The following is a 14,875-nucleotide window of genomic DNA, read 5'->3' as shown; positions in this document are numbered from 1 at the left end:
AAAATCAGGTAGTGTTAGGCCTCCCACTTTGTTCTCCTTTTTCAGTAATGCTTTACTTATCCAGAGCCTCTTCCCTTTCCATATGAAGTTGGTGATTATATTTTTAAAATGTATTCAGCATCAAATGATTTCCTGCTATTTTTTCTAAATAGAAGAAAGAAAAATGCACAAATATCTGCTTAATTCTAAAAACTGTCCTGTGTATTCTTTCCCACTAGATTTAAGTTCATGTACCAGCCACCACTGCATTTCTGTCCTTGGATAGCCATGCTAATTCTTACTTTTTATAAAAGGATTTGGGAGAAACTGCTTTTTCCTGCCAGTTTCTCCTAAAACATGATTTATTGTTTTGCCCCTTTCATTTCCAGAAAAGCAGGTATTATTTCTTTCTATGTTAGGCATGATATTGCTATAAATCTCAATTTTTTCCCTCCCATTGTAAAATATTACCTAATCTTTTCATACACTAAATAGAAATTCAGTTGTTAATATCTAGGAATTCAAAGATGTAGTATTTCTAGTCTGTGTGTACATGGCAGCAGACAAGGCTAACATCTAACCAGGATATAAAGTGGGGCAATTGGAGGTGTGTATGCTGTAATACACAGCTGCTGTTGGGTCTGCCCCCAAAAATTCTTCCTATGGGGACCCACTCATCCTCCCCTTTCAGTTTAATGGTCACTAGATGAGCATGCACCCTCTCTTAGGACTTTCGATAAAACAATAGGGAAGTATGCATTCTATCTTTCTGGGATTGTGAGTATTGCCTCTTCTGGTATCCACCTCATCTCCTATTATATGGCAACCACTTGACTTGGGTGGAACTAACATGACTCCCAACTCCAGAGGTGGATCCTAGTTAGTACAAGCCAATCAATACAGTTTCTATGCCCATTTCCTAAGGCACTGGTTTCAGGAAGGGCAATGACCTAAGCTGGCCCCACAGAATGAAATCCAGGACTCCTGTGTAATAATTGATGGGAAAGATCGGTTCTCTTTTCTGCCTGCTGTAGTATGCACTTGTGAGTCCTAGAACCATTATAGTTACAGCTGATACACAAAGAAGTGCCAAGAGAATCAAAAAGCATTTGATCAAACCACATCCAATGTTATACTACATCTGGACTTTTATCTGTTATGTGAACCAGTACATTTATTATTTAAACCAGTTTGTACTTAAGATCATGTATGCCTGAAATTTTGGTTGTCATCTTTACCATTACGTGGAGAGAGGTCACTTTAGAATAAAGTTAAAGTGAAGAAAAGCAGAGCCAGGAAAGACAGCAGAAGAAATTGACTGCTGATGACATCACTTGAGGTCCCCTCTTCATACATAAATCAATACAGTCTCCTTTCTATCTCACAAACCAATTCTATCCCACAGTAGAGGATATCTCTATTGCAACCGAGATGTCGGTCACAGGAAACTATTTGACATTTTCTGAATTAACTAGGGTTTTTTTTAACCTCTCTAACCCTCAGTTCTTTGTATTAATGGAGATATTAATTATACCTGTCTTATAAAGTCATTGTAAAGATTAACTATATAGTTTGTAGGCACATAATACACATTCTATAAATGTTTGGTATGAGAACATACCTCTGGATGACCCTTAGTCCATATTATATTAGAATTACCACATTTCTTTCAGTAGATTATGTAATCCATGAGGGCAGGGACTCTGACTAATTTGTCTTTAAAAGCCTAATATTTAGGAAAATTAGGAGGTTCTCAGTAAATATTTGTCCAATAAATAAATAAATAAATGCTTAGAATTAAAACCTCTATTGGCCATTAGAATGGGAAAAGAATTTTCTCACAAATATTTAAACCTGTATACATCAGTAAAAAAGTCCTGAAAGCCAGAACCTGTATAAGAAAGAAACCTGTCAGAGAAGGAAAGCTCAGATATCTTCCACTAAAAAAAGTGATAGGAAAGTGGTAAGACTGCACACTGTCAAAGGCAGAAAACTTGTCAGACCTGGAAAACAAGGCAGTCCTGTTAGTACCAGTTCTCACGGGTTCACTGTAAACGCAAATGATAATGTAAAAGGTATGTCTTCTGCGTTCCCACCAAATTCAAATTTTATATTATCTCTGAACTTGAAGGGTAGGTAGTACTGGCCACAAAGAAAGCAAGCGCTGGTCTGGTATGTACAAATTAAAGTAAGTCAGTGACAATCGGGAAGGAGGTTGAATGCGAGACTTAACATACCTCTCCTTCCTTACCTTTCCCTTGATCGTCCTCTTCTGAAGGAACTCAGATTTGCTCAGGCATATGTCCCACTTCTCTGGCCCTGTTCTTGTTAACTGGAGTCTCCATGTACAGTGGAAGGAAACCATGCCCAGTACTGCACCATCCAGACCCCTGCAGTTAGACTGCCTGCCCTTGGCATCATGCGCGTCCACTGCCAGCTCTGAGAGATCATTCAGAAATTTAACACTAATTGCTCCAGGCACTATTTTCTGTAGCTAGGCCCCTGGCGCTATCCCCATGATTGGCTGGGGACTGGACCATCGTTATCCATAGGATTTTCATTGCATGGTTTTTTACCTACTTAGTCTGAAAGCTCCACTGAAACTGGCTCAGCATCATAGCAACACACAAGCTTCCATTGCTTGGGGGGGGAATTGAACCTGGGTCTCCTTCATGGGAGGCAAGAATTCTACCACTGAACCACCCCTGCCTCCTTTCTTACCCTACAGATAAAAAAAAAAACAAACAAAAATCCCAAACCCGTGGCCATCCAGTCGATTCTGACTCATAGTGACCCTGTAGGACAGAGTAGAACTGCCCCATAGGGTTTCCAAGGAGCGCCTGGTGGATTCGAACTGCTGACATTTTGGGTAGCACCTGTAGCTCTTAAGCACTACACCACCAGGGTTTCCAAAATGGCTCAGGAGTAACAGGAAGTAGAAGAGGTAGCTAGAGTTGTGATAATAGGCTCCTGGACCTGTCTGCTTATGAGAAGTCACTCCTTTGTTCCCCCAAATCTAAATCATCCCACTTTCCTGAGAATATAACCATCTACTGCAAGTGCTTTCAACAGTGCTAGTCTTCCAATCAAATCCTGGAATATTTTTAAAGCTCTCAGCTCCAGAGCCAGCCTTCTGCCCCACAGGGAGCTTATCAGTCCTGGCCATAATAATAGATGTGTATGGACCCAACGAAAAAAATTCATTCAAATTGACAGTGCTGCAGAATTACAGTTTTTAACATTATTTCGTGAAGTGTAAGCCTATGAAGGTTTGCAGGAAATGGTAAGATTAGAAGGCAAGGAAACATTTTTCATGATGACTTGTTTAAAAACTGGAAAAAAAAAAACCTTTCCCAATTTTCCTGGGTTTATGATCTCTATGCCAAGAAAACCAAGTTAAACATTACTCACTTGTATATTCTTAAATGAACAAATTTATATTTGTAAAAGGTGCTGAAAATGGGCATTGTATGTTTTCAACGTTTTTTAAGAATATTCAGTCCTCCAATTTAAACGTTCATTGTCATTTCCCCCACGGTCTCAGTATTTTCCAAAGATTTTTATGAGTACAATTGTTTCAATTTGAGTCTCAGGAAGACAGCCTATTCTGAAACTTTAAATTTCCTTGGCATTTATGGGCATTCCTTAAACCTAGAAACATTTCGATTCTAACTAAGATGTTGATGAAACATCAGGGTTATTGAAGAAGATTTTAAACAAATTGTGGACATTTAATACAGGGCAGATAAACTTTGTAACAGATGGTTTGGGGTGCAAAATTTGGAAAAAAAGAACTTAGCCAGTGATGATCTTTAGCACTTCTTTACCTAGGGGCACGAACCAATTTTTGCAGGGTTCACAAAGCTAGTGAAGGTGAAGTCATCTTCTTTAAGAAAAAACAATTTACCAAAGGTTCCTTTTATTACTTTATGCCAATTACAAATAGACAAAAATAAAATAGCTGTCTAAGAGAGAATGGGCCTTCTGGAGTTTAGGAGGGAGACAAAGAGTGACCTTGGTGAAGTTCATGACCTTCCTTCTGATTCTAGCTTGCCGGCCATGATTCTTGATTAATCTCCATTATATTTGCCACTGGCATGTGAGAGGTATGTAATTTATCTTTGGTAAACTGAGCTATTTCCAAACTGATGCCTAGTGCATGATTTTGAAAATTGTGGCCTGTTCTCTAGAAAACATCATGCAATGTAGAAATACTAGGTGGCATCTTTATCTCATCCAACCCATAACCTGAAGGTCTACACATTAGAAAACAGCTCAGAAATTCTTGAGCTATAGAAATTCATTGGTTTGTTTCTGCAGTTATCCACAACTTGTCTTTCAGTTTTTTGAACTTTGGGGGTTTGTGTGTTGCTGTGATGCTGGAAGCTGTGTCACCAGTATTTCAAATACCAGCAGGGTTACTCATAGTGGACAGGTTTCAGCTAATCTTCCAGACTAAGATAGACAAAGAAGGACCTGGTGGTCTACGTCTGAAAAAAATGGCCAGTGAAAATCATGTGAATAGCAGTGGAACATTGTCTGATATAGTGCCAAAAGACAAGCCTCTTATGTCAGAAGACACTCAAAATATGACTGGGAAAGAGCTGCCTCCTCAAAGTACAAATGACCTTAATAACATGGATACAGTCAAGCTTTCAGGATCTTCATTTGCTGATGTGGCATGACTCAAAATGAGAAGAGCTTCAAACATCCATTAATAATAGGAACACGGAATGTACGAAGTATCAATCTAGAAAAATTGAAAGCTGTCAAAAATAAAATGGAGTGCATGAACATCGACAGCCTGGGCATTAGTGAGCTGAAATGGACTGATACTGGCCATTTTGAATTGGACAATCATATGTTCTACTATGCCAGGAATGACAAATTTAAGAGGAACAGTAGCACATTCATTGAGCCTCTCCATGGTCTCTTTCCACAGATGTTAGTTGATTTGATTCCTCTGCATTCCAGTCAGTGAAGTCTACATGGATAGTCACCATTTATGTTGTTGAAAAAAGATATTTTCAACCAAGAAGTTGTTGGTCTCTCAAAATTCTACCATGCAATCTCTGGCATCATTTCTATCACCAACGGGCTCGAGCATAACAATGACTGTGAGGATGGTGCAGGAGGGGGCAGTGTTTCCTTCTGCTGTACATAGGGTCACTAGGAGTCAAAACCGACTGGACGGCACCTAACAACAACAACAAAGAAGACCAGTTAATATGACTATCATTCAAATTTAGGCATCAATCACTAATACCAAAGATAAAGAAATTGAAGATGTTTACCAACTTCTACAGTCTGAAATTGATCAAACATGCAATCAAGACACATTTACAATGACCGGCAATTGGAATGCAAAGTTGGAAACAAAGAAGAAGGATCAGTAGTTGGAAAATATGGCCTTGGTAATCGAATCGATGCCAGAGGTTGCATGAAAGAATTTTGCAAGACCAACAATTTCTTCATTGCAAATACCTTTTTCAACAACATAAATGGTGACTATACCTGTGAACCCCTTCAGATGGAATAACAGGAATCAAATCGACTACATCTGTGGAAAGAGATAATGAAGAAGCTCAATATCATCGGTCAGATCAAGGCCAGTGGCAGACTGTGGAACAAATCATCAATTGCTTGTGTGCAAGTTCAAGTTGTAGTTGAAGAAAATTAGAACAAATCCATGAAAGCCAAAGTACAACCTTGAGTATATCCCATATGTATTGAGAGAGCATCTCAAGAATAGATTCGACACATTGAACACTAATGACCAAAGACCAGACGAGTTGCAGAATGACATGAAAGACACTGTACATGTAGAAAGCAAGAGGTTTTTTAAAAGAGGAAAGAAACGAAAGACCAAAAGGGATGTCAGAAAAGACTCTGAAACTTGCTCTTGAATGTCCAGTAGCTAAAGGAAAGGAAGCAATGAGGTAAAAGAGCTGAACAGAAGACTTCAAAGGGCAGTTTGAGAAGTCAAAAAGAAGTATTATAATGACACGTGCAAAGATCTGGAGTTAGCAAACCAAAAGGAAAGAACACACTCGGCATTTCTCAAGTTACAAGAACTGAGAAAAAATTCAAGCCTCAAGTAGCAATATTGAAGGATTCTACCGGGAAAATATTAAATGATTCAGGATCCATCAAAAGAAGGTGGAAGGAATACAGAATCACTATACCAAAAAGAACTCGTGGGCATTCAACCGTTTCAAGAGGTAGCATATGTACAAGAACCAATGGTACTGAAGGAAGAGGCCCAATCTGCACTGAAGGCACTGGCGGAAACGAGGCTGTAGGAATTGATGGAATGCCAGTTGAGATGTTTCAAGAAATGGATGCAGGGCTGGAGGTACTGACATATCTATGCCAAGAAATATGGAAGACGGCTACCTGGCCAACTGAATGAAAGAGATCTGTATTTGTGCCCATGCAAAGAAAAGGGATCCAAAAAAAAAAAATGTGGAAATTATCGAACAATACCATTAATATCACACAAGTAAAATTTTGCTGACGATCACTTAAAAGCATCTGCAGCAGTACCTCAACAGGGAACTGTGAGAAATTCAAGCAACATTCAGAAGAGGGCATGGAAAAAGGGATATCATTGCTGATGTCCTATGGATCTTGGCTGGAAGCAGAGAATACCAGAGGGATGTTTACCTGTGTTTTATTGACTACGCAAAGGTATTGGACCGTGTGGATCATGACGAATTACGGATAACTGTCTTAGGCTGGGTTCTCTTAGAGAAGCAAAACCAGTAAAGAGTGTATATATACGTAAAGAGATTTATCTCAAGAAAATGGCCCACATGGTTATAGAGGCTGTAGTGTCCTATGTTTGTGGATTAGGATAGAGGATTCTCCTGATTCACGCAGCCACAGGGGCTGGCGATTCCAAGATCCTCATGCTGGAGAACAGAGCAGTTGCTCACAAGCTGTGAAAATCAAAGAATTCCAAGATCAGCAGGCAAGACTGCAGGTAAACTGCTGGATCAAGTCCCAAGCACCAGAGGTCAGACAAACAGGAGGCAGCTGCAGGATCCAGAATGAGCAAAAGCCCTGGAGCTCTGCCTAAAAGCCCACCCACACTCGATGCAGGCCACATGCCCAAGGAAACTCCCCTTTAACCAACTGGCTACCCACAGCATGTTCCATCATGAGGGTGGTCACACATCAAATCCTAACAGGGAAGTGATCACAACATCATATGACTGCCAAAACACTGAGAATCATGGCCCAACCAAGTTAACTCACAATCTTAACCATCACAATAATATTGCAACGAATGTGAATTCCAGAACATTTACTTGTGCTCATGAGGAACCTGTACTTAAACCAAGAAGCAGTTGTTCGAACAGAGCAACGGGATGATACATGCTTAAAATAAAGAAAGGTATGCATCAGTGTTGTATCATTTCACCACACTTATTTAATCTGTACGCTAAGCAAATAATCTGAGAAGTTGGACTATATGAAGAAGAATGAGGCATCACAATTGGAAGAAGACTTATTAACACCCTGCGATATGCACGTGACACAACCTTGCTTGTTGAAAGTGAAGAGGACTTGAAGCACTTACTGATGAAGATCAAAGACACAGCCTTCGGTATGAATTACAACTCAACATAAAGAAAACAAAAATCCTTACAGTTGGGCCAATAAGCAACATCATGATAAACTGAGAAAATACTGAAGTTGTCAGGAATTTTATTTTCCTTGTATCCACAGTCAACAACCATGGAAGGAGCAGTCAAGAAATCAAACGTATCACATTGGGCAAATCTGCTGCAAGGGACCTCTTTGAAGTTTTGAAAAGCAAAAACGTCATTTTGAGGACTAGGGTGTGCTTGACCTAAGCCATGGTATTTTCAATTGCCTCATGTGCACATGAAAGCTGGACAATGAATAAGGAAGACTGAAGAAGAAATGATGCATTTGAATTGTGATTTGGAGAAGAATATTGAACATACTGCCAGAAGAACGAACAAATCTGTCTTGTAAGAAGTACAGCCAGAATGCTCCTTAGAAGCTAGGTTGGTGATAGTTCATCTTACGGACTTTGGACAGGTTATCAGGAGAGACCAGTCCCTGGAGAAAGACAGCATGCTTGGTAAAGCAGAGGGTCAGTGAAAAAGAGGAAGACCATCAATGAGATGGACTGACACAGTGGCTGTAACAATGGGCTCAAACATATCAATGATTGTGAGGATGGCGCAGGACTGGGCAGTATTTCATTTTGTTGTACATAATGGCCTAATAATAACAAAAACAACATTCCTTGGGTTATAGAATTGCTGCCGTATAACAAAGTTGTAACTCAAAGTTTTTGGTGAGACTTAGGCAATTGTCTCTAGAAAATTAAGTTCAAGTTCAAAAATGGATTTTTTACATTCCTCAGATTTTTGGGGTAGGGTAGTCATGAAACTAGAGAGAGGCCTTCTGCATAGGCCAAATAATTGTTCTCCTTTTCGACCCCCAGAGATGTCCAAATACTAATATTTGGAACCCGTGAATATGTTACTTAGTTTCTTAGTGTTGGTATAACAGCAATACCTTAAGCAGGTGACTTTAATGAACAGAAATTTATTTTCTCACAGTTTAGGGGGCTAGAAGTTCAAATCCAGGGCACTGGCTATACAGGAAGGCTTTCTCACTCTATCGCTTTAGGCGAAGGTCCTCATCTCTTTTCAATTCCTGTTTCTTGCTTCCTTCAGGATCTTCATGTCCTGTGGCATCTATTTTCCTGGAATTGTGCTCCGGTGCTTCTGTACCTATCTGTTCCTTTTATATCCTAAAAGTGATTGGTTTAAGACACATTCTACACTGATACGGCGTCATTAACATAACAAAGAAAAACTTTATTCCGAAATGGGATTATACCCACAGGTATAGTGGTTAGTATTCAAACATATGTTTTCAGGGGAGGGGACACAATTCAATCCAAACAGTTACCTTACATAGCAAAAGGGACGCTGTAGATGTTATTAAGCTAAGGATCTTGAAATGGGGAGACTATCATGGATTATCTGAGTCCAGTGTAATTACAAAGATTCTTAAAATGGGGAGGAGGAGGGTTAGAATCAGAAAAATGGTGATATTAGAAGCAGAGAGATTGAAAGGTGCCATACTCCTGCCTTTGAAGACGGAGGATGGGGCTATAAGCTAAGGAATACGGGCGGTCTCCAGAGGCCAAAAAAGGCAAGAAAACAGATTCTCCTCTAGAACCTCTGAAGAAACACAGCCTTGCTGACATGTTAATTTTAGCCCACTGAGGCTGATTTTAACTTTTAAAAAAGTAAGAAAATGTATTGTTTTAAGCCCTACATTTGTGGTGCTTCATTTACATGAATGGCTTGGCGTAGGACAGAAAACAAGCATGGAAACAGGAGTCTGGGTACACAGGAAACGACGGAAGCACAAGCTCCTGTACATGGAGTGAAGTATTAGAAAGGGTTTCAGACTTCTACATACTGTAGACATGGATATTTGGGGGCTCAAAGCAAATTTTATGTAAGTCTCCAGGGACAGAATAACTTTGTTCACATCTGGGTTACACGTGAATCCACAGAAATCCCCTTCAGTTGCTTTGGGTGTTCATTGTCTGATCGTGATACCCCGCCTAGTGTCCCGACACATTCAGGTGTTTAGTCCAATTTTCACTGTGAGAGGAACACTCATTTTTCTTCTAATATCCTTTTATTGTCTATTATCTACTCAGGTTATTATGGAGCATGATTATAGAAAATACCACCTCTTTTGGAGGTAAATGGCAAAAAGAAATATCAAGTGGTGTGTATGTCATCTGTATCTGCACGGAGAGTGATGGTAAATTCTCTAACATATTCTTCAAACAAAATCTCAGAAGTCACCCTTGCATGAACATTTCCGTGATTTCCTACCCCTACTCTTCAAGATGTAAATATTTCTTTTCTGGTTATGCATAGCACTTTATTTATTCCGTCATTAAGACCCTTCCTATTTTGGCTAGTATATAGTTTTTTATGTATATATCTAATTAGTGCGTTTATTAGAATATAAGCCCCTTGAGAATAGGATCTGAATGGATTAAATTTTGTATTCAGTACAGTGATGTGTTCAGTGTATTACAAATATTCTCAACTTCTCAGGAGTTCAGCTATTCTTTCTTCTGTATTCTCATGCTGTATACGCCACATACGTACACAGCATAATAACTTATTCCTTTACGTTTCTCTCTCAACACACAGGGAACTCTCTAGAGCGATATCAAATATTGTTTAGTTTCTAAGTGCCCAGCAATTTTAAATGTTCGATAAATACATTTAGTATAAAGAACAAGCACTTAATATTTGTTGAATGAATAAATGAGTCAATGAATAAATGCCATAGTAGAGACAGATGAGTTTGAAAAATAGTTCTGCCATTAGTGACATTTGGTAAAGCATCCAAAGTCTATGTGTTCTCATTTGTGACACAGGAAGAGTACATTTACTACCAGTTTGGCCCTTGTGAAGACTTTTAGCCTTTGGCACTATAACAGAAGGCCTTCTCTATGCAACCAGCACTCTCAGTTTCTATCAATCATGCCTTCTTCATCACACTCCCTGGCTTTCTTACCACCTCATTTTTATTCTTTTTCTCAATCCTGCCAATTTCTAACAGAGAAGACTTCTCTGTTGCCCCTTGACATAATTACAGAATTCCTGCTATATCTTTTGGGAGTGTTTGTGTATCTGTGTGTGGGTGGATGGCTGGAGGTATGTGTGTGCAAGTAATACAAACATGAAGATTGAGGCATTCCTTATAGGCAGAAGCATGGCTAGGTTCTAACACCAGGAGAATAGGACATAAAATAGTCACCATCTTTAGTGGGAGCAGTAACATCCAAGAACTCACCTCACCACTAAGATTTGAATTACAATTTTTTACACGGCTTCCCTAATGCATTTTTATAACCATAACAACTTTCATGTCACTATGTTGAATAACACTCATGTCATGCTCAGTAAATACACCTACTTATTGATGTATATTTGATATATTGAATATGTATTTGTATACTTATTATGGAAAGGCTGAGTCTGAAGAAATAATTACAGGAAGTGGCCACTGCACTTTGGAGAAGTTATGGGATTAACTATTTGAAAAGCTTTGTTAAATTTTACTGATTTTCTCTTGTGAACCTGATTGTTTTGTATGGAATAGTGATTACTGTCACTACATCATTTTCAGCTAACATTTAAATATTAATTCTAGACTTTCAGCCAACATGTTGCCATAGACAGAAGCACCACACCATCCCTCTACAGCAAAGACCCAAAAAACTAAGCAAAACAGAGACAAATGTCAGTCCTGGAACCCAAAGTGTCAAGTGAAGAGATAAAGAACTCAGCCAAGCACTGAATGGAGTAAGAAACTGACAGAGAACAGAGAGCAAGGAGCGATACATGTGGAGGTCCCCTATCACCTAACACAGCAAAAGGATTCACTACCTTGGACTTTTGTCAGAGATCGGCAGACAGGGAGCACAGCAAAGCAGTTTCATGGAGCTCTCAGCAGAGGACAGAGCACCCAATAACCAGCAATGCACACTTTCCCACCCCCATCCTCTCCCTGCTGCCCCACCTCCGCGCTTCCTGGCTGGCAGCGGTGGCTCAGCCTGCTGGAAAGTGCACCCACATCGGAGATTGGTGGACCGGGAGTATGGGAAAGCAGCTTCATGAAGTTCCAAACAGGAGACAGAGCACCCTGTAACCAATGATATACACTTTCCTAACCCCATTTGTCCCCCCGGACTCTTCTGCTTTCCGCTGGCCAAAGTCTCTTGGCAGAGAGACAACTGTTTTGGCCCTGGGCCACTTGGATTCACCCCTTCTACACTGGCCAGCTCCCTGAGTGCCATTTCTCTGTTGCTGATGTTGCTTTTTTCTGTTTAATTTTTCTGTGCCTCCCACCACCTGCCCCTCCCTTCTCTTGAACACCTGACTCCATGTGCCATCTTTGCTTCCTCTTGAAGGGCTGTGAAGTTCTGCTTAACTGGGGAACCACTCCCTCAGCCCACAAAATCATGCTGGTAGGATCTCCGAGGCTTTTCAATTTTATTTCCCTTTGTTTTGTTTTATTTCTTTGTTTTCTTTTTCTTTTTGTGGTTTGGGAGCCCTTTCTGACCAGGCTGCAGTGCATGGCTTAAGAACCACTCCCCCAGTCTGCTCAGCTGCATAGCTGGGGTCCCGTGGGCATTCCTTTTTTCTTTCTTATTTCTTTCCTGTTTTTCTTCATTTCTCATTCTCATCTCTCGATATTTATATCCTTTTCCTGACTCCTGAATACCTGGCACTATGTGACATCTATACCCCCTCTAGCCAGGCTATATTGTGCAGCCTGCGAGCCACTTCCCTAGTTTTTGTAGCTGCACCTGTGGGTCCCCTGGGGGCTTTTCTTTTTTGTTTTTTCTTCCAAAGTTTTATCCAGTTAATTTTTTAACCTCTTCCCTTTTTGTCCTTTTTGTTTTTCTCCGTTTCTCAGCTTCTCATTGCTCCACTCCAATGGCAAGCTCCCTTAGCATTCTTTTTGTTTGTTTTTGGCTCTTGTTTCTCTCTACTCTTTCCTACACCTATATTAGCTACACACATCACAACCTCCCCCCTCCTTCCTGCCTACCTGCACTATGCACTGAACATCACACTCTCAAGAAGCACAGGCATGGCCTACCAGAACCTGCACAGCACTGATTCCAGTTTGCCCTGTAGGCCCTAGTACGTGCCACAAACAGCCCATCCCAGCCCCTCCCCTTAAGCTGGACCTGCACTGCTGCACCACAGCTGAGTGACTGGCCCTGCCCATTGGACAAGGAGATGAAAAGTATCATGGCCACAGATGAGCAAACAACAAAGAATGCATAGCCCGCCTCCTCAGACATAACCAAATAAAACAAAAAAGCAGGAAGAAACAAATAGATCTACAATCTATAAATGAAGAAAACAACTACTGAATGTCCTGAAGAGAGCAGACAATATCAAAACATATATATATATAAAAAGACAGAATGCTTCCAGCAGGCATCCAAAATAAAACACCAGATGACTTTCCAGTACAAAAAAAAAGGCACTAGAACTACCTGATAGGGAATTCAAATCTCTAATATTCAGAACTATCCAAGAGTTGAAGCAAAAAGCAGACAAAAATGAGAAAAAATAGACAAATTTATGGAAAAGGCAGACAAATTCATGGAAAATACAGACAAAAAATGGAAGAATCCAGGAAAATAGTGCAGGAACAAAATGTCAAAATAAATTCACAACTAAAAATCACGCAAAAACAATTAGAAATCCAAAAGATAAACAACAAGATTCCAGAAATGGTCGGTGTCATAGAAGGGCTGAGGAACAGGTTAGAAATGATGAAGACAGGATCAGCGAAACTGAAGACAAACACTTGGATACAACTCTGAGGGAAAATCAGAAAAAAGAATGAAGAAAAATGAGGAAACTCTGAGAATTACATAGGATACAATCAAAATAAAAAATTTGCTAGTGATCGGAGTTCCAGAACAAGGGGAGAAAATGGAAAACACAGAGGGGATTATTGAAGAATTGCTGACATAAAACTTCGTTAATATTATGAAAGATGAAAGGCTGACCATCTAAGAAGCTCAACGAACCCCATATAGGATAGACCCCAAAAGCAAATCACCCAGGCATACCATAATCACACTTGCTAAAACCAAAGACAAAGAAGAATCCTGAGAGCAGCTCGAGAAAAACAAAAGGCACAAACACAGGGGAAACAATAACCTAATCTCCAATTATTTGGCAGAAACCATGCAGGCAAGAAGGGAATGGGATGACATATGTAAAACCTTGAAAGAAAAAAATTACCAACCAAGAACGATATATCCTGCAAAACTCTTATTCAAATATAATGATGAAATTAGGTCATTTCCAGATAAACAGAAACTAAGGGAATACGTAAAATCCAAACGAAACTTACAAGAATTATTGAAAGGAATCCTTCAGTGGGAGAACAAACAACATCAGACCACAGCCTGAATTTGGGACCCAAGATCGTACCAACCAGATACCAACCTAGGAAATGAACTCTCAAGAACTATCCAAAACCAAAAGAATTACAACAGGGAACCAGAGAGTTAATCTGTAAATGACAACAACGTCAGAACAATAAAAGAGGGAATAAATGCTGTAGGTATAGTACTTTCTAATGGAGAGGAAGGCAAGGTGATATTAAGTAATAAGAGGCTGGTTCAGACCTAGGAAGATAAGGGTAAATTTCAAGGTAACCACAAAGAACGTTAACAAACCTACTCATCAAAATAAAGAAGAAAATCATAAAGTCTCAATAAAAACAAAACTGACAAAAACAAAAGAAATGAAAAAGAAATCCACAAGTAAAAGCAATTCAGCACAGAAGGAGAGGAAGAAAGAAAACTTCAGTGCCACAAAAAAATGTACTAGAAAATGACAGCAATAAACTCACACCTATCAGTAATTACACTGAATGTAAATGGCCTGAATGCACCCATAAAGAGACAGAGAGTGAGAGAATGGATAGAAAGGAAAAAAAAAAAAAAAGGATCCATCAATATGCTGTCTACAAGAGACACAGCTTAGAAACAAAGATGTAAATTTATTAAAAATTAAAAAATGGAAAAAATATATCAAGCAAATAACTACCAATAAAGAGCAGGAGTGGCAAAACTAATCTCAGATAAAACAGACTTTAAAACAAAATCAAACATGAAAGATGAAAGGGGGCATGTTATAATGATTAAAGGGATGATCCATCATGAAGATCTAACCATTATAAACATCTACGCACTCAATGACAGAGCTCCGAAATGCATAAAACAAACTCTAACAGCACTGAAAAGAGAAACTGACGGTTCCACGATAAT

Source organism: Elephas maximus, chromosome 1 (genome assembly GCF_024166365.1).
Source record: "Elephas maximus indicus isolate mEleMax1 chromosome 1, mEleMax1 primary haplotype, whole genome shotgun sequence".
Classification (NCBI taxonomy): Eukaryota; Metazoa; Chordata; class Mammalia; order Proboscidea; family Elephantidae; genus Elephas; species Elephas maximus.
Note: the sequence above shows the minus strand (reverse complement) of the source record.